Consider the following 21,439-nt stretch of genomic DNA (forward strand, 5'->3'; position numbering starts at 1 on the left):
AACTTTATAAATATCTCACTAACAAATTATGGACACTCAAGTATCCATTAATGAATGCATTTGCTATATACACTGATGGAAAAAAGAAACGCAACATTTTCTGGAATGACAATACTATAGTTATAGCTTATGTACTTTCACAAAAAGATGTCAATTCGTTTTAAGCCCTCTGACCAGAGATACAGCTTGTGCAGTGAGGCATTGCAACTTCCCAATCACACGAAAGCTCGTTAGGTGCACTTTTACCCAAGGAGGTCCAGGTGGAACAATGCCTGATCAGGTCACCTTTAAAAAGGCCTTAATTCAAAGTTTAGGTCACTTGCAAGACAAAGGCCACACAGCAAGGGAGAGGGCCATTAGCATACTGCAGGCAGGCATGTCATGTGCCGACATTGCCAGACACTATGGAGTAAGTGTCCCGACTGCAGAGAAGGCTTCAGCAAACCAGCAGGAGAGATGACCATCCAAGATCCAGTTGCCCTCAAGTGACCACACCAGAGCAGGACCAACACATCAGACTGGTCCATGTGAGAGACCGTTTCAGATCTGCCACGCTTACTGCTGCTGAAACTGCCAGCAGACACAATGCCGGCATCAGTGACAGGACAGTGAGGCTCCATGCTGCTGGCCTTAGAGCAAGGCGACCTGTCAGAGGCCCTCTGCTCACTCCTCTTAGACGTCACACTCAACTGGCTTGGCCAGACAGAGGCTGTGATGGATTCGTCAGCAGTGGCATCAGGTCCTCTTCATGGATAAGTCACTCTTCAGCCTGTTCCAAGCAGGTGTTGCGTTTCTTTTTTCCATCAGTATATACTGTATAACATATAATATGTAACATATGACAGAGGCAATTAATCCTTGGTAGGGAACTGTTTTACAATATTATTAATACCTAATTGATTGTCTGTTAACGTAGCTTTAAAAAAAATCCTAATTATATTTGCTTCTCCTAATATTTTCAAAAGCTGATATTTACAGTTTTACAAATAAGGAATTATTTTTTGGGTGAACTTACCGACCTGCATTACATAAGACATAAAAATGTTACAAATGCAGAGACCATTCTGCCTTCATTTCCTGAAAGAAGTCAGTGTATCTGCTTTAACAAGATGGCTGGGTAGCTTGTTTCATTAAACAGTTGTGTAAATAACTCCTGCTCTCACTTAAAATGTAATTCCATGTATTTTTCTCTTGTGTCCTCTGGTTTGTGTGTCATATTGTGTGTTCAGATTCTGAACATGTCACATGGGTTAAATTAGTTCTGTTTATTAATTCTTGAGTCGAGTAAACTATAAAATGGAAGTGCATGTACAAAACATCCTGAGTTATCTTGTAATTACAAGATACTAAATTATTGCGTAATTTCAAGATAACAGATTATGGAAATATGAGAGAGCAATGATGTGTGTATGAACAACCTGTTACATGACAGTACCTACAAGCTATCGAAAGGTTTACTGGCACTATGGGTTCAGTGTACATGCTGTGAAATGTGCACAGGTGATCTTCCCCTTGGGTTTATTCATAATGAAATGTTACGGTTTGTACCTCATGTAAACACAGTTGTAACCATGAGGACACACACCTACTGTATATCCCCAAACAAGAACAAGTGTGCCCTGGAATCGATTCTACTGCTTAAAACTGAAAGTCAGATAAGTATGACAATTTGTGCTATCATGTGATCACATACAGTACGTGAAACTTTCTATCTCATAATTATGAAATAATCTGCTAACTCGTAATTCTGAAATAATTGGATATCTCATAACGATTTTATTTTCCTTGGTGGCAGCAATGCGCTTCAGTCCTATGAAGTTTCCTGTTCCAGATTAAAAAATTTAAGCTCTTTTAGTTTGTCAATGTAGGACATTGTTCACCTAACCCATACACCTATGAAAGTATCTGATTGTTCTTCTCTGGACTCACTGCAGAGCAAGAATACCTTTCTTCCAAAGGCATGATCAGAATTGTACAAAGTATTGTAAATGAGTTCTAACATTCATGGCTTTTTCAGTTTTTATATTGCATTATTCTATTTAAATTCTATATTTTAAACTACATGTAATATTTTCACAAAAAGTCAACATTGAGTAAGTATATTTGCATGTATGTGTGATCATAATGTTCACAGTATAAAGGCACTAATACAAGACAAAATATACTGTATGGCAATAGTATATATTTATAAATATGTGACAATAGGATATATTCAAAAGCTTTTTTCATATAGTAGATGGCTTTAAATTATTTTCTTCCTTATCTAGGTGATGTATACTGTATTGCACACAATCTCTGCTTCAAACATTTTTTGAGAAAGCTTAAGGTAGTTCTTCCAAGTTAAATCATTAAACTCATCTGCTTGTGTAGAAGAAACTCACTCTGACATGTTCAAACTGTTTTCATAACTAAGCAAAACTATCCATTTTATTTTATGACAGCTACTTGCTCTTTTAAGTGCTTGAAACATATGGAAACTGAAACTAACTGAAAAACTCACTTGCAGTGTTTTATGCTGATTTCTAAAAAGTGTGTAGACGTAAATGAAAGCCGAAACTAATTGCTGTTCAGGGCTCCCAAGAGGCATAAAAAACAAACAAAAAAGCATGCCTACAGTACAAGTTCAACGCTGTAGATTAGACGCCTCCAGTTTAAACCCAGTCATTAACCAACTGTGAATGAAGCTGGTGCATCCTCTTAGGTGCAAATTTAGTAAAACTCCTTACTCAGCATGCAAAATTGAAGAAAATGGAACATCTGGTGATGTTTTTATTTATACAATACTTAGTTTTGTCAGAAGCAGCATGTCTGACTTACAGGAATAATATGGATGTCCAAATGAGGTCTGTAACTGTGCAGTCTGAAAGTAAGAATGTAGTCAATAGTTATATCATGGAGTTTTCATCCTGTCTTTTTAATCTTTTTACATTTTTCACTCAAAACACACCAGGCTGTCAGGCAGAGCAAAAGACAAACAATACAAAACAAAATACCATGCTGCTTGGGATGGCCAGGACCGGACAAGTTGCCTAAGTGCCACCAAAGGAACTACATGTAGTTTCATTCCTTTTCCTTTCGTGTGATGGAAGGAGCCACACCAGGACACTGACCGGATCTGGGTTCAGAGGATAGTACTGGTGGACTTTTGCTTGGGACATTACTTTTGGTAGCTGGGGTCCATGTGGGTTTCTTTATACTGTACTGTCAGGAAGTACCTCTGGTGGATGAATTTTATTATTATGTGTACTAGGTACCGTAGGTATTAATAGAAATTGTTGTATTATGGGGATACTTTTGCATGATGGGTAGAATGATAGACTGCAATAAATAGGATATAACATACAGTATGATAGTTGTCTTGTCTGGTCTATGGATGCACTGGTTATTCTGGGAGATGTGGCAAGGTAGTAGTAAGGGGCCTAACACCCTTTATTATTGATATTGACATATACATTGAGGTTGCAATAAAAAAAGAGCTACAACCTTTTTTCTATTTACTGTATATTAGCATCAATTCTACCACTTCTTAGATAGTTCACAAAATCAAACAGTGGGTAAAAGGTGAAATAAGCGGATCATTTGTCTGTTGAGTATAATCTGTTTTAGTACATACAGTAAGAACAGTTACTAACAAAATTAGGCCATTGGCCCATCTATACTATTGTGGTAGTAAGTAGCTAATTGATTCAAAGAGCGGGGTACTGTAGCTTTTCCATACATATCAGTACTTTTGGTAAAAAAGTGCACCTCTTTGTAGTTTCCACTTGTGTCCTCTGGCTCACATCTTGTGTCTTCTGGCTCACTGTTCATTCTGAAGACATCTCCTCTCTTATCTTTGTCAATCTTCTCTGTTTGACAACCTAATGGTTTAAAGTAAACATTACAGTTGTCCAACATAGCTCTTTCAATTATAAATAGAAATGTGCTGCCTAAGGTTAATTATGTTTACTCATCTCTTGCCAAAGCATTTCCACAGTCCCATATCATTAAACACATCCAGAAAAAAGTATACATGGTAATTGATGACTGAATGAATATCTCTGTCCTGAAGCTTAATGAAACCATAATGACCTTTTATTGCATTTTCGCTACTGATTGTCCTAAAATATTTTTGAGGATTTTAAAAATGCTCCAAGTAAAGAGAAAGCTTCAATTTTCTTTGTCTCCTCTGCTTGTTGATTTAGATTGGATTGTGTTTTCATGATTGTTGTTTTATGAGCTTTTTAATTAGAAATATTTTTGAAAGGTTTCTCAAAGAACCATGAGAAAGTAAAACATGATACATAGCATGAGGAAGGAAACCATTCTACATAGCATTAAGTGAATAATGCTTTAATAGTGAATATCTGAGTACTTGTAATGCAAAGTGCCCCCTTCTTTACCCTATAGTCACATTTACTGAAAGTTATTGCACCGTACAGAAAACTTTTTATTCATAAAATAAAATGAAAAGGATTTAAAAATCAAGCACAGTATATGGTGTTGAAGTTAACAAAGCACATCTTACATTAGAGTTAAAAAAAACAAATCTACGTTCATATAAAATATATATCTATACTTCTACATAATATAGTTTAATAAACCCATACATTGATTTGGTCATATTTAAATGTAAACTCTATACTCAGCAAGTTTTCTTAATGTTTGAGAGATTAATTATATAAGTTTAGAGAAGAGCTAAGGTAAAACATTCTCTAATTTCTCCCTACAGGAAGTGTACACACCCCTTCTAAAGTAACAACTTTACAAATAATACAGCAGGGTCTCGACATCCACAAATTTAAAATGAGTAAATTCACTTTTTCGCGATTTGGTCTGGCTGTTAGAATGGAAGAAGAGCAAAACTGGATAAAACTGAGCTGATGTTTGTTAAACCCACCTTTCAAATTAGCTGTGCAACAGACTATGCTAGTGAGATGAATCTACTGTAGCTAGTGAGTGAGCCTCTCCCTGCTTAAGTACCTACTACCAATCAGTCCAGGTTCTCTGTCAGTGGTGTGAGTAATGACTGGCTTGAGACAAGTTTATTGGCTCACTGACAGTTTTAATGACCTTGTCATTACAATGGGGCATGCTTATCATGGAGCAAAGGCATACCGTACAGAGCAAAGGCAGAGAGAGTATCAGCTGGATGCAGAGCATGGATTTATGTTGTTTATTTTAGCTGATTACTATAAGTTTGTGATTACTGTGTTGCTTGTTTTAGTTGATCAATGCTATTTTCATTAATTTAAAGCCAATGTATTAGTACTTTAATGATCACATAAGGGAGGAATACTTATGTCTTTTAGCCACACATATTTTTTACTGCAGTATATACAGCAGTAAAATATGCAACAGTATAGGGGTGGATTTGGTTATGTGTGAATTTGGCTATTTGTAACAATTCTCTGCATCGAGCCCTAGTGAATGTCCAGATCCTACTGTAATTTTTGATTAGGCCAAAGTGTTCAATTTTAGTTATGTCAAACCACAAAACAATTTGCCACATGTTTGTAGTATCTCATTAATGTGTTGTTTTTTGAGTAATGGCTTCCTTCTTAACCTCCTGCCATAATGGCCAAATCTGTGGAGTGCTTGGGATTTCGATGTCACTTGCACACTTGGAACAGTTTATTTCAGGTCGTTAAAGCCTGTAGGTTTGGATGGACGGCCTGATCTAGGCATGGGCTTATATTTTAATTTTGATTTAATTCATTTTGATTTAATGTGTTTTGATTTATGGCTGTTAGGCCACGAAATGTGTTAACCTTTGGAAAGGGTGTGATAACTTTCTAAAGGTACCATATCTCAAATGTAAATATAAAGACTTTAAAGTTACAGTAATTAAAAATAAATATAATACTTTATGTCAATTGTTCTCTATAATATATCTGTAATAGTATAATAGATTATGAGAAATGAATGGAAGAGAGATTAAATATTGTAAATACTGTACCGAACAGAGAAAAAAATCTTGAACATAGATATTTAAGCTCAGTATGTGTTCTAAACTAATATACAGTATGTAGAGAGGAACATTGTTCTGAATCAGTAGTACTGTGAACATATGCACATAATCTACACACTATATACTGGGGCGTCTTTGTTAGTTACAAACAACAGAAATGTCAATAATGAAAATGTAATCAACTTGTTTACTAGTAAAGTGCTATTTATTTCTCCATTTGCATGGGAAAGCAAGCTGTTTCAGCCTGACTGGAAATATTAACAAAGGATGACAAATACTGCCCAGCCCCAATCAAGTTCACCAATGATTGATCAATCGTCTTATTCCAGAATTCAAATGCTGCTTCACATTACATACTGAAACAACTTTGCTCCACTCCAGAATCTGGAAACAGTTAGTCAAGATTTGAGTCAAAGAGTTGAATGCTGTAGCTCCCACGATACTGTTATTACACACATTAAAGCCCAGTCATAATAATTTCAGTACCAGTGATTCAAAATCACAAGAAAAGGACAAGTGGTGGTTGCTGGGGAAACTGTTCTCAGAATCACTGCCAGGGAGATATGAATCAAGGACCTTAAGTCAAAAATAGTATGCTGTGTCGCTGAAGTTGCAATGGATAATATTGACTAAAGAGTAGACCAGCTCAAAGGCTGGTTAAGACCCAGTTCTTGCTGTCCGTGTTGAGACAAATAACATTACCATCAACAAAACACTTTTCATGCAAAACAAGGTTTTTGAAATAAACTGGAGAGCAGGAATACATCAGTCCAGAAATCTTCCCAGGAGTCCCACCTTCAACTTGCAAAGGTGAACCACTGCAAATGTTCATCCATATTAATCCATAAACACAGAATACAGAGGAAAAAAAGAGTGGAAGAAGCCTTTTGTATCAAAAATATGTTCGATGGCAGTGCGATATTTTACAAAAGATTATAAATTTGAAGGAAATGATTGGTCAAAATAAAAAGTTTTTCAAAATTGTATTATTTTAAATCATTTTCAAAACCAAAAAACTAAAATCAAAAGTAGTTAAAATACTTGACAACACATTTTATTGAAATTATTTCAATGTGAAAACTATTTAAAAAAAATTAAAATAGTCAACAAATAGTCAATTTGTAAAATGCAAATAAAATGAGTTAGAAAAAGTAAAAATTAAACATAAATGTCTTTTAAAAAGGGGGGAGAAAGACAGTGTCTTTTTGTTTGTGTCTCTTAATGGTTAGGTGGGCTTATTTACTAAATTATATTAACAGAATTCACCAAAAATACTGGGTAGTATTTTAAATACTGGGTAGTATTTTTGAAATGGTAACGTGCATCTCCTTCTCAAAATTGACTCTTTCCCAGCCTCACAAAGGCAGGAAATTGCAAAGGGAAGCAGAATTCACAGAGCTCTGTTGCTTATTCCTTGGTACTACAATAGTACTGTATGAGGTTTTTTTGTATTGTGCTACTTGGTACGCAACTTTGTATTATTAAAGAAGAACTTTGCTGGGGACTGTAGTTTGGTTAGAAATAGCAGCTTTCTGTTCATTCATTTAACTTGTGCGAAAAATATTCACGAGGCTTACTTATCGAACTACTGTGAACAGTTTCCAAATGACGTTTCAATTTATTGGGGAGTGAAGTGGGACATGTATACTGTATATCTCACTTATCCAGCATCAAAGTATCACCACTTAAGCACATTGTGAGAGGTGTTGATGGGGTCTGTTTATTTAGCCTCAAACAAAAGTTACACTAAGATGCCATAAAGTTGACTTGCTTTAGCAGCCCCAGTGGCTTAACACTACATAATAAAAGACAGGAACGACCCACAAACAGGACAAAGCAGACCAATGTCTGCTGCATATCAAAGGACAGAACCTAGAGCAAGACAGAGTAGGACAAGAAGTAATTACATATCAAAGAACAGGACAAGCTCTCAGATTGTGAAATAAACTTTCTTCTGACTGTATATAAGAGCTGGGAAACCCTTGCTGTTTGTTCTGTGGGGCAGACCCGGCGAGCGTTGTTGGACTTATTGAGCACAATAAAACTGAATCTGCACACGACTGTGTCCTGCTCCTCTGATGAAGAATTTCCCACAACAGGGAGCATGCTCTCAGCAGCCAACACTTTAAGGCAGACAACGCACTGAGGACATTCTTCAGTGTCCACAATTGTGCACGTGAAACCAAAATTCAAGAAACTGTTGTCATACTTTATTTGCATTTCCGTTTCTCTTTAGAACTAGGCTTCGTGTCATGTTTTTTACCCATACTGTATTTAAAAACCTCTAAATTGCAATTGTGTAACAAAAAACTCACAAAATGACCCACTCATAGAAACATTAAACACAGAGGCCGTGGTTAACTGGTATGCTGCTTACAGACTGCTGAGGTAGCGCGCGTCTCATACAATCTGTGTGCACAAACAGCGGGTTTTGCTCGTAATAAAATTTTTCTTTTACTGCCTATACCTGAGACACCCCTGACCGATAATGACGCCTCCCCTAGGTAGTGTGATATACAGTTTGGAATCACTGTGGTAAAGCTTTCATGCACCATCTAATGGCACGAATAATAAAAAGTAAGAAACAACAGTACAAAACAAAGTGGAGTATGGCGAATATTGACTAATTTATTTTTTATCTCAAGGGCCTGTAAAAACTGTCTGGGAGGCCTGATCCAGCACACAGGCCGTAGTTTTTCCACAGGTGGTCTAGAATGTCGCTGACAGCAGAAATCTCTCCTTCTAATTTGTCTTACTTGCAACAGCACCGGGACAGGTTGGCCAGAGCCAGTGGACGACAATTGGATGTTGCTGCAACAGAGGCTGCCAGCTGGTCTTTTGTTTCCATGCACCGGGAAATACGAATCCATGGATAAGTGACCCAATATTCTACATTGCATCTCGAGAATTCAATTGTTACCTCAACACAAGTTGATATCAATTTAATTCATTTGAGTAATGTATTTACTTTTGAGTAGCTAATGTAGAATTCATATTCATGAGACTTATTAACGAAATGGTATACTGAAGTATATTCTTTGTATCTCTTTGTGTTTTGCATCTATTTGTGATTTTATACCTTGCATTTTGATAACCCTCACAGTAAAATCTGCCATCTGTATCCAGGCAGACTGTTATGTTTTATATGCACAATTTATGTATACATTGCTACATTGCCCCCGCCTGAAGAGTTGAGTGTCCCGCCAATCCCAAACCGTCCCTCCAGGCTGCACATGCAAGGCAGGACTCCTCCTGCTAGGCTCTTCATCTGGGCCAGGGACCTCCGTCTGGGCAGCCTCTATGGCCAGGACCCACCATCTGAGCCAGGACCCTCCATCTGAGTAGGCTTTCCATCCAGGCCAGGACCCTCTGTCTGGGCAGGCTCTCCATCTGGGCAGGCCCTCCATCTCAGCTAGGGCTCTTTCCCTGCATGCTGGGCCTCTGACCGCGTTGCTCCATCCCGCTTCTAACACCAATGTAACAACCGCGGGCTTCGGTATGGAATGGACCAGGCATAGGACTCAGGGAATGGGGTTGAACAACACATTTATTAACTCAAACCGGGGAAATGTACACACACAGGGACAGGGGTTACACACTGCACCTACACTAACACACACATGAAGGGAAGAGACCGTCTCACAGCCACAGTCCCACTACAGTATATACAGTTCCCTAGTCCTGCTCCCAGGCGCTGTTCTCAGCCTGCCTTGCGTGCACATGGCTAAAGTGCTCCGCGTGGCGCTACAGTTTTAATAAATGTGTCTAATGTATTGAATCCATGTGTGTGCGTTGCATTAATTTTCTAATAGCCATAAAAGAATCACCTTGTGGTTACTGCTACAATTAATAAATTGTCCCAGTAGATTCACAAAACCCCTACATGATAAATGTTAATACCCACATTTTCAAAGTATTAGGATCAAATACATGAGAAAGAAGTTACTCCATTAGCATGAAGATAGAAGTTACTCCATAATGTACTGTAGTTAGTGAAATGGAAATCTAATAAGTAAATTGATTCTTAAAATGTAAAGAGCTTTAGGAAAATATATAACAAGGATGTTACTGCTGTGCTACGTGCAAATTCTTAGAAGACAGTTTGTAAACACAGTACGTACTGTCTAGATTACTAAATTAGCCGAGGGTAACTGCTAAGCTTTACAAAATATACATTGGTGCTTCTTCTTTTGTTTCTATGATGTAATCTGTTTTGTCCTAAGGAAAAGAGATGTATTAGGAGGGACAAAGTGCTGTACTTTCCCTTGCATTAAAACATCTTTATAAAAAGCCTGTACTGCCTACACTTATAACAAGTTGAGTCTCTGACACACTCTGCAGAGTGACAGCAGGGCTCCCAATATTGCAATATTGAGATAAAGACCTTACTCAGGTGAGAAGGCTTCCTCTCTCGTGGCTTCCTTGATAGGTATATTTCCATGACATTAGAATCAAGGAGACATGGAATAATACAATGCCAGTGGATACACAGTGTTTAAGGAAAGCAAGATAGATGTAAGAGATGGAGGTTTAGCATTATACTGTACATCAAATCTAATATCCATGTATCAAGGTTCTCATGAACTACTGTATATGAGTCAAACTTTAAAAAAGCATTGAAAACACATAGCACTAGGTGCATGCTACAGACCACTTAATGCAGATATCAATTATTCAATTTCTGCAATTAAATCAGGAATATATGTATAAAAGGAGAAGTGGTTATCATGTGAGATTTTGATTCTAGTCAAATAGATTGAGAAAAACCAAATAGTATCACTACATAGTAAATGAAATAGTATCATTGATATCATAGACAATTGCTCTAGTAATTTATCAAAGTACTGTATCTAATAGAGGATTTGGGTGCATTGGAAAACAAGTGAGTGAACTATTAGGCAACTGTGATTACTGTTTTATTGTGACCAAAATAACCGGATACTTCGAGTGTAAAAAAGAATTTTAAAACTTTTTACAATGTAGAATTTTTTTACGTAAACATTTTTTCAAATAGTCATACAGTATGGAGTTCAAACCAGAAGTTCAGGAGAATGGTTAGATCCTACAGAACAGGGGACATACCGTTCAACTGTCAGATTGGTTGAGCGGTTGCCTTACCCTGTGGTACTGGGACAAGACTGTCCCCACTTCCTCCAAATTTGGAACACTGTCCAAATGCTAGGCGAAGACCCATTCACTGCCCTGAAGGCTGGGGTGACGCCCCTAACGACGACCCTGATGAGACAGACCCACAAGAAGGAGGAACTGAACATGGAGTTGAATTCGTAAATATGTATTTACCAGACTTGAAGCCACCAGAATGTCGTGGTAAGTTTGGGTCGGCCCAATTAGAAGATGGAAATTTGAGACATGCGTGGGGACATGTCAGGAAAATTGATGGGAAGTGGTGTACTAATCCTAGTATAGTGAGTTGCCCATATTTCATGATAAAAAATAATCTCCTCTATCAGGTCCAGCAGAAGGGACAGGAAGAAGTGGAACAACTCCTCATTCCCCGGGCCTACCAGATGAAGCTCCTCAACTTGGCCCATAGCCACCTCCTGGGCGGACACCTGGGGGTAAAGAAGACGTCTGAGAGACTACTCTCTAGGTTCTTTTGGCCAGGGATCTATAAGGCCATTGAGAAGTATTGTCGGGAATGCCCCGATTGTCAGAAAAGTGCTCCACAACCTTATTATAGAAACCCTTTGATTCCCCTCCCAATTATTGAAACCCCCTTTGAATGGATTGGGATGGATTTGGTGGGGCCCCTGATCAGAACCACCAAAGGTCACCAGTATATTTTAGTGACAGTGGACTATGCTAAAGGTACCCCGAAGCCATTCCGTTGAGAGAATTCCACCGCCAAAAATGTAGCTAGGGAGCTAGTACAACTGTTCGATCGAGTCGGAATACCTAAAGAGATCTTAACTGATCAAGGAACTCCTTTCATGTCTAAAGTCATGCGAGACTTATGTAAGCTACTTGGTATACATCAGATCTGAACCTCGGTCTATCACCCTCAAACCGACGGTTTAGTAGAACATTTTAATAAGACCCTGAAAGGCATGCTGAGGAAGGCTATGCAAAAGGATGGGAAAAATTGGAATCAGCTGCTCCCGTATCTCATGTTCATGGTTCGAGAAGTACCGCAGGCCTCGACCGGATTCTCCTCATTTGAATTATTATACTCTCGGAAACCATGGGGCCTATTAGACGTGGTCAAATAATCGTGGGAGCATCATCTTTCCCCTTTACAGACCATCATTGAGCATGTGGAACAGATGAGAGAAAGAATAAACGTTATTGTTCCCATAGTGAAAGAAAACCTGGAGAAAGCCCAGGCTCAACAACAACAAATTTATAATAGGGGAGCGGTTGCAAGGGAATTTCAGACTGAGGACAAAGTACTGGTCTTAGTTCCAACCCAAGAGTGTAAATTCTTGGCATCCTGGCAGGGGCCTTATGAAGAGGTGGAAAAGGTGGGTCCGGTCAATTATAAGGTCAAGCAACATGAGAGAAGACGGCAGCATCAAATCTACCACGTCAATTTGTTGAAGAAATGGCATGGTACCGAAGTTCTTCTCACCCACTTCTCCCCTGACCCTCTGGAAGAGGAAACGGGTGCTAAAGCCATGGGAGACCTGGCTCCGGCTCAGAAACAGGAACTACAAGAATTCCTAACCCAAAACAAAGATGTTTTTTCCCGGACACCTGGTTGAACCCATCTTATACAACATAAGATATTCACGGAACCAGGGAAGAAGGTAAGACTACCCCCGTATCGAGTACCGGAAGCCAAAAGGAAATTGATTAAAGAAGAGGTGGGAAAAATGCTAGAAATGGGAATAATCGAGGAATCCCATAGTGAGTGGGCTAGCCCGATAGTTCTGATCCCCAAGCCGGATGGAACTATTCGATTTTGCAACAATTTCAAAAGGTTAAATGAGATCTCGTTGTTTGATGCATACCCCATGCCCCGCATAGATGAACTAATCGAGCGATTAGGTAACGCCCGATACATCAGCACCCTTGATATTATGAAGGGATATTGGCAAGTGCCGCTGGCCGAAGAAGATAAAGCCAAAACCACTTTTGCCACACCTGAGGGGCTATATCAGTATAGGGTCCTACCCTTCGGTTTGCATGGTGCTCCCGCAACATTCCAAAGACTAATGGACCGAATACTGAGACCATGTCGTGATTTTGCAGCCGCCTACTTGGATGACATCGTGATCCACAGCACAACATGGGAACAACATCTACAACACCTGGAAGCAGTGACTGGAGCTTTACGAGCAGCAGGATTAACAGTCAACCCAAATAAATGTTGTCTGGGGGCTCGGGAGGCCAATTATCTTGGTTATACGATCGGGAGAGGATTGATCATGCCCCAAGATCAGAAGGTGCAGTTAATTAAGAACTGGCCCAAACCTTCTACAAAGAAGCAAATCCGAACATTTTTGGGACTGGCAAGTTACTATCGACGTTTCATTCCAGGGTTTGCCTCCATGCCGCCCCTCTGCACGATTTAACGAAGACGAGTTGTCCAGAGAAAATAAAATGGACCGACTTGGAAGAGAGACTTAAAAACAACTCTCTCTTCTCAACCCGTCTTACAGGTACCAGACTTCAATAAACCTTTCATGGTACAAACAGATGCTTCTGACACTGGAATTGGAGCCATACTCTCGCAAGAAATTGAAGGACTGGAGCATCCTATTTTAAATATCAGCCGTAAATTAAATCCGGCAGAAAAACACTATTCTACGATAGAGAAAGAATGTCTAGCAATAAAATGGACCCTAGACTATTTGAGGTATTATTTATTGGGAAGACGATTTATACTGTACACAGATCATGCGTCATTAACATGGATGTTACAAAATATGGATAAAAATGATAGAATTACACGATGGGGTCTTAGTCTGCAGAGGCTTCAATTACAAACGGTATATAGACCCAGAAGGAAACAAGGAAATGTAGATGCCCTCTCCCGAATGCACTGTTTATTTTTTTCTAGATCGCCCGAGGACGGGGCTGATCTCAGGGGGAGGGAATGTAAGAGGACCCGGGGAAGGGTCATTTATAACCGGTATTTCCGGAACGAAACGCTGAAAATACTCGATATAGACCTGGGCAAGATGGCCACCCAGGATAACCAGCTGACCCGCTATTGGAAAAGGCCTATGCAGCAAAACAAGGAGACCTAGCTGAACTACATCAGAAAACAGGATATAAATGCCCCAGAAGCGGTGAGCCGGCGCGGAAGCTGATAAGGTGTAAGCGTTTTGGAGGAAGGAGAGGTTTAGGATTGTGCTGGATAGAAATAAAGAATAACAGACTACGGGATACGGTTTATGACTAAGATTACGGAACGGATTTGGGAAACGTACGGACAAAGAACAAAGAAGATCAGTGTGGTGTGAGTTATGTCTCTTTTACACCTGTTTTTCCCCCGGCGACACCACAATACTATACTTTAACAACTCATAACTCACGCAGTCAGAAGCACCAACAATTGACCTCTAGCTGCACAAAAGCAGGACTGTCCCACTGTTAAGGGAATACAAAATTACTATGTAAATTATTTTAGTGATGAGATGGAAAGGAAATATTCCTCAGATGTATTGTATTGTTGCTAATATTATTCTTTCTCAAAAAAGACAGAGAAGGGTCTTCACAACACAATAAAGAGCCAAACACAATCAGCAAATTTAATTTGACTCTGAAGTCAAAGCAAAGTAAGTGCAGCTGGCGATTACATCATACAGAATCCTTTGTTCTTGCTTGCGCCTAATAATGAGCTGTCACATTGACACCTGGGTGTATGTTGGTATTCAGAGGACCTCAAGCACTGGCTTAATGTAACTAGTGTTATTTAATACTAAATGGATATGCAAGAGGGAGATTCCTTTGTTTTCATATGTAGACTTTAATATTGTGGAAGCATTTATTCATTTAATGCTGTGCTAATATTTTTCTTTTTTATTTCAAATGTGGCTTCTGTACTGTTTGCCAGTTCAAAACAGATTACAGAATGTAGTGACATAAATTACAGTTAAAACTGGGTCATCTCTCATCTCAGTGTCTCCATTCTTAAGCCTCAGGCAAATTAAAATTTTATTAATAATTTGTCTAGGTATCTTGGGGTAAATCTTCAATAAACATACTAAAGGTCCTAAAGGTTATTGAGGCTAAGGGGGGTGACAAGTTACTGAATCAATTGGGGTGCACATGCTTTTTGCACAAAGGGATTGGATGCTGACTGATATTTTAAAATAAATAATGACAAAGTAGAAATTTTGTGTGTTGTCAAATGATTATTTTTATCCCCTCTTAGCACTTTGTGAGGACTAGATGAAAGGCAAATGTCTAAGTACAGTATGTTAAACCACAAAAGCATAGGGGAATCTACTTGGTTTAAAACCACATTGTAGGGTATGTATAAACACATTGTTGTCTTGTACTTTATAATTAGTTTATTAAGATATGTCAAGAAACACACAAACTAGCAAAATCTCACATCCTGTAAGGAAAAAAAATATTCCTCTTCCATGTTTTGCTAGAAAAATGCAAACTTCTCTTAGCTGCCACACTCACTGCAACACCTTTTCTAATCTGTGCTAATGGTCATTTGTATGTTAAAATACATAATAATGTTCAGCCTTATCAAAAATGGAAATAACTTGCCAATGATAAATTCCCATTACTCTTAAGTTGTGCACAATGTTCACTACTGTTTTTGCAGAGAGACGCTTGGTGTTAACAATACAAATCCAAACAATACAATCCAAATAGCTGGCACAGGCCAGATTTTGCCGTAGTTTGCACACCTCTGTACCAAGAGCTATAATATTAATAATCTGAAGTTGAAAACACAGATCACTTTCAAAGGAATAACTAGTCTTATACGTATAAAATTATATCAATGCCTTTAGGCAACTGTTTGGTGGCTGCGAACACAAAATGTGAGGTCATGTATGTAGCCTAATAAGCCATGTTCTGGCTCTTTCCCACAAACCATTCTCATCATTAACTCTTCTTGCTTCAGAAATTGACTCAGCTATTGTATATTGCAATATATTTTCAGATACCATCTCACTGAAAACTGCATCATAACCATTTTCATTTACAGTATCTTTCTACCTTAAAAGGGTGTAAATGTATTAACTCCATCATGGTCCCAGAAACTGAGAGTTCTAAACCTGACCTCAAAAACATGTCTCTCAACTGATAACTTCAAAAGTTCAAGTCAATCAGTTGAAAGCAGAAATACCAGTAGTCTGTGATTGTGTGACTGAAATCAATGCTTGTCATTGGGGTCTCACTACCATATCTAGTAAAGTAGAAGGCATTATGACATCTAACTTAGTGTACAGTAGATTGCCACCACTACAGCAGCTTGTCTCATAGCCTGTACCATTGAACAATTAACTAAGGGCAACGCTGATGTCACATCATCAGGCAGAGAGTATTATTGGCCATGGTATCACTTGTTTGGATAAGATTTTTCTTCTTTAGATACAAGAGAAATGTTCTAGGGTCCATCTTTGGTACTGCCCTAAATGGTAATAAACAAATGTCACCTTGCAGTTATTTCTCTAGGTGGCTCCGAGATGTGTTTGGTTGAAACAAATCTGGTGTTCTTATATACTGGGCCCTCTGCTACTCAGTTTTTCCCTCTGCAATTCATTGTGTTTCTCCTTGATCATCAACATGACTTTCATTTACATGGTGAGCCGTACTATTTTTTTTGCATATTATTTTCATAACTACTGTACTTCAACACTAAACAGAGGTACAGTACAAGTTTCAGAATTCTCTGATTGTATTTCTGATACTGTATGTAAGGCAGTATGAAGCAAAATGCTGTATCTTCTACTGTATGTTTATTTTGATAAGACTGAGGCTATATTATTAGATTCCATCTATCAATTTTAGTTCTGTAACCTTGACAATTGATGACTGTGCCTGAGATTTGATACAAAACAAAGACTCTGGCACTGATATTCAATCCCAAATTAAAATTTGAACCTCATGTACAGAATATCATAGACTTTGTTTTTTCCATCTGAGAAATATTGTCAGGGTGTTTTTCAGCGGTCTCTTTAGCTGAAAGACTGATTCATGTGTTTTTTTTCTGCCCTACTGAAGACTCTAAAACTACACTTAACAAGTTACTTATGTTAAGAATTTGACTGATAATATCCGGATTAGGTTGTACACAAATGATCTTCTTGGTGTCCTTGCACAGTTATTCCTGTCACAAGGAGATTTATAAAAGTTACCTCCCACCACATGTCTTTTGCTTTGCTGATTCTGCTTTGTCATGTGTTCTCAAATTTTGACTACACTGTTTAGGTGACAGGGCCTTTTGCTTCTTTGCCTCACAGCTCTGGAACATCATTCTAAAGAAACCAGGGACTCAGCTACAATGGGCGCTTTAAAGCAAGGCTTAATTACAAATGACCTTTTTAGAAACTGTGATTGTTTTATCTTCAGATTTTATCTTTATTTTCTTAGCTTTGAAATTCTATTTTTATTTTGTCTAATTTGCTTTTCATTAATTGCGAACACCTTGAGATGATTGCTTCATTAAGAAAAGTTAATTGCTGTTTTGTAAAAAAGACTTTTGCGAAAAAAAACGTGTTCACCTATGCATTATACTCTATTTTGTTTTTCTTGGGAGGCTGTGGACTGCCATTTTTTTGGTACAAAAATCTCTTCTCTTTGATCTTAAATCCTCATGATCATACTTCTAGGGTAGTGAAACCTAGTAAAGAAGTCAGGGAAAGCAATCTGTATAGAGGGTAAAAGACTGGTGCCTTTTAAATGTTTTGTGTGTTATTTTTTAACTTAAAACGTGAAAAATGTACAGTAAAGAGCTGGACACCATTATTGCAGTAGATCCTATCATCTTCATTCTTGGAGAGAGGCACAGAGAAGAATGACTGAACTTGTCTTTTGTGTCACGCTCTCACATAATCAGTCACATAATTCTGATAAATGCTGGCACATTCCCATGACCTCAGTCAATCACACACCAGCCCAATCCAGTTCCCGAAATTGACGGCACACAATCTAATCATCCTATCACGTCTTTCGCTTCACACTGCACCTTCTATTTAAACCTCCTCAACCCACACTTCAACGCTTGGTTTTAAAGTTAAACAGTCTATTGTTTTCCCGAGCTCTTCACCCTCGAAACATTTTTGTGAACCCTCTCTTCAAGCCTGGATAACAACACTCCCTGCCTACCTGACTCTGACTTCGTCTTGGCCTATTGGATTTGTTTGTTACCCAACCTGCATAGGGTTCTTCACACCAGTCATGATCCTCTGGGGCTCAACGCTCACTAGCATCTGAACTCATCAGGATTTCAGCATGAAAACTGGTGCTTGACATTACTTTTTCATTTGCTTCTGTAAACAGTTACAGACAGGCATTGACTCAGTTACTGGTTTTGACTCATGAAAGATTCCCAAAAAATGTATGTATCCATAGCATTTTTTTTTACTGATTTTGCTAAATGACACTCTCCATTTTACAAAACATGTTGAACAGGTAAGCACTATAATAACATTATTGTACACTTAATGTATATGTATTTTCTGTTCTAGTTTCCTCTTGTGTGTCCGGACTGTGAGTAACTCTTGTATTGTATTGTATGAATTGTACTATTAGTATATAATTCGTTACACTGTGGCTGTGTTGTGTGTGTTAAGCTGCTGTTGCACTGCAATTTCCCTCACGGGATCAATAAAGTATCTATCTATCTATTACTTAATATAATAAGAGAAAAATCATTCCATTGGACCAGGTTGTGTGATTTTAGAACAACCCTGCCTCCATCCCCTACATCAGAAGTGCCTATTTCTGTAATTTAATCATAATAGTGATTCTGAAATAGAAAGCTTACAATTCAACATGCAAATTGAATTGATCTTGAGCATTAAAGAATTTTACTCTAACCTGTAAAAAAAAACCACAACACATTCCATAAGTCTTACCTAATAGAAAATATCTCTACAGTGATAAATGTTAACATACAGTATAGTTGTAACGAAGCGCTCTTTCAGGACCCTATGCAGAGAACACGATCCGGGGGGGAAGTGAAGAAAACATGGGGGAAAAGGCATGCAAGGGGCTGGAAGGAAAACAGGGGGGCGTGTCCTTGGTGCGCTGGTGTTCAGGGGAGGTGTGGCCGAGGCAAACAGTCCATAGGAGTCCGAGGCAAATCCAAGAGAGGCAATAGTCCAAGTCTGGGTGATCCATCCTGACGAAGACGAACAAAGTTATAAGCTGGAGCGGGATCCGGCGGAGGGACGGGGGAATAAAAGGGGGGTCACGGGACCAGATGTTCCCTAATCCTGGACTCAGAAGGTCAAGATGCCGTGATGAAGCCTATGCCGTCGAGTCGCTCCTGGACTCGCGGATAGGCAGGCTTCCGGGCGTCCATCTTCCAAAGCTGAGCCCAGATTGTCAGGAACGCCTGGCTTTTATAGGACAGGGTGCAGGAACTGGAGGCAGGTGCAGGAGATTAGTTGAAAACAAGGAAGGGCTAGAGAGTCCTTAAGAAGAGGGGTTTACGAGCGTGACAATAGTGGCCAGGAAGAAACTGTAAGGAAGAACTGACCATACAGTATATAATCAGTTTAACTTGTTAAATATATTGCATCTCTCCAGAAAAGTCACTGCAGAGGTAATATAGATGTGTATACAGTAACACTGTGTATTCAAAGACCAAGACCCCATTTCCACTCTGAGTGCTGGGCCAAGTGTTAACTGACGTTTGTGATCTTAACTGAGTTAATTGAACACACTACTATAACATAGCAACTTACCCAAAAACAACATTAGAATAGACATTAAGGCTTTAATTTGGCACTGCTGCGTAAACCAAAAGTTTGTCTTGTGATCTTAAGAATAAATGGTAATTTTGAACTGCACACACAGCTGTAGTGTGTATTTTTTAAAAATGTACAGTAAGTTTCAATATTTAAATCAACTTTCTTCAGTTTGTAAAGCGCACACACAAAAAAAAACAGAAAAAAAATTTTTATAATGATTTTTATTGATAGCACACCCTGGACAATTGACAGAAAACCTAAAGGTAACCAGTACATTTTTGGAAGTCATATTTAAAGGTGAAGCTATCAACATTTTACTACCAGTTATATACTCTAACTACAATACTTATCTAAAGATGCTGGCCTACCTAACTGACTAGCTAAGTCTTTGCCAAGTTAAGGGGCTTCAAGCTGTATTGCACAGAATTAGATGAGTAATTTTCACAAGTGTGAAATGGTATGATAACAGTCTTCAATTAAGAGTTGTAATACTGTGAAAGTTGCCTTTTTGAGCAAATGGTATACATTTTGTATCAAAACTTATGGTTATGTAGATACAATAGACTGGTTTTTAGTATGTTTAACACTGGTTGTGAAGATGGCTTAAAGGTGGTGGTTTTATGCTACTGTACATTATATTAATGATTGTGTAATTTGGTAATTTCTTAAAATTACATGAATGTTGCTATTTATCTTGCAGTTTTTTCAGTATTTAGGGACTATTACAGTTGAAAAGTCATTTTAATATCACATAAACATTCTAAAATATGAACAAGAAAATAATTTTTCAATGGTTTTGAGGAGAGTCTTCAATCAACTTAAGTAACTCTAGTGTTTACAAATTTCGTTATTGACGCACACTCGGAGAAAGTGGATATCTGCTTTACGTAAAACATTTTCATTCACCCAGAAATCATATCTGCACAGCATCCAGCAACATACAGCATTTCATGACTTCATTCTAAGCCACTTACATACATGAAACCGAAATACCCATATACTTACACATCTGGTCAACAAAGGAGTTTGTAGTAGCACTTATTAGTTTCAATGAGAAAATAATATTTAAAAGTATTTCTTAAAAGTATACGAAATTATTTAAAATATTGTCAGCAGATCACGTCCTTTATTTACCTTCTTTAATTCTTAAAGCAATAAATAAACTCAGAATTGGAAAATATGTTTGTAAAGGTTATGCTGTTTTTCTCTACCTACTGAATCTTTTATTTATGGATTTAAAGACTGTGCTGCATTAACACACTATTGAACATTTTTTATAGTTAGCAGACCCACCTATGAGTTAATTAACAGAGCAGCTAATAACTAATTGACTAAAATAGCTAATAGAGGCATAAATGAGAACCCATACTGCAGAGCCCCCTGTAAAGCTTAAGTAATCTCTGAGAATTAACATAGTCTGATGTTAAAAATGATTCTCACAAGCAGTTCTTAAAACTGAATAACTGCAACAATACTCTTCACAGAATTTTTATATCTGGTCTACTGAGGCATTACTTGTATTGTTTATTTTTAATTTAACTTAGCATGACACAAAACAAACAAAAGCATTACATATAGTTAGAAATGGCCTGCCATCTGTTAGGTAGGCATATTGGTGTGCCACACTAAATCTGTA

The 21,439-nt window shown here is 38.1% G+C and overlaps 1 long non-coding RNA gene across 1 annotated transcript; it reads right to left on the bottom strand.

Annotated features, from left to right (window-relative positions):
• Positions 1 to 18,450: 18,450 nt before the first annotated feature.
• LOC148654557 (uncharacterized) lies at positions 18,451 to 20,600 on the bottom strand. Its single transcript, XR_015941490.1, has 2 exons — positions 18,737 to 20,600; positions 18,451 to 18,564 (listed from the first exon to the last, which is right to left on the bottom strand). It is a non-coding gene; the product is annotated as an uncharacterized LOC148654557 (long non-coding RNA).
• Between the last annotated feature and the right edge of the window lie 839 nt (positions 20,601 to 21,439).

This window comes from Lepisosteus platostomus, chromosome 9, assembly GCF_059453375.1.
Source record: "Lepisosteus platostomus isolate fLepPlt1 chromosome 9, fLepPlt1.hap1, whole genome shotgun sequence".
NCBI classification, from domain to species: Eukaryota; Metazoa; Chordata; class Actinopteri; order Semionotiformes; family Lepisosteidae; genus Lepisosteus; species Lepisosteus platostomus.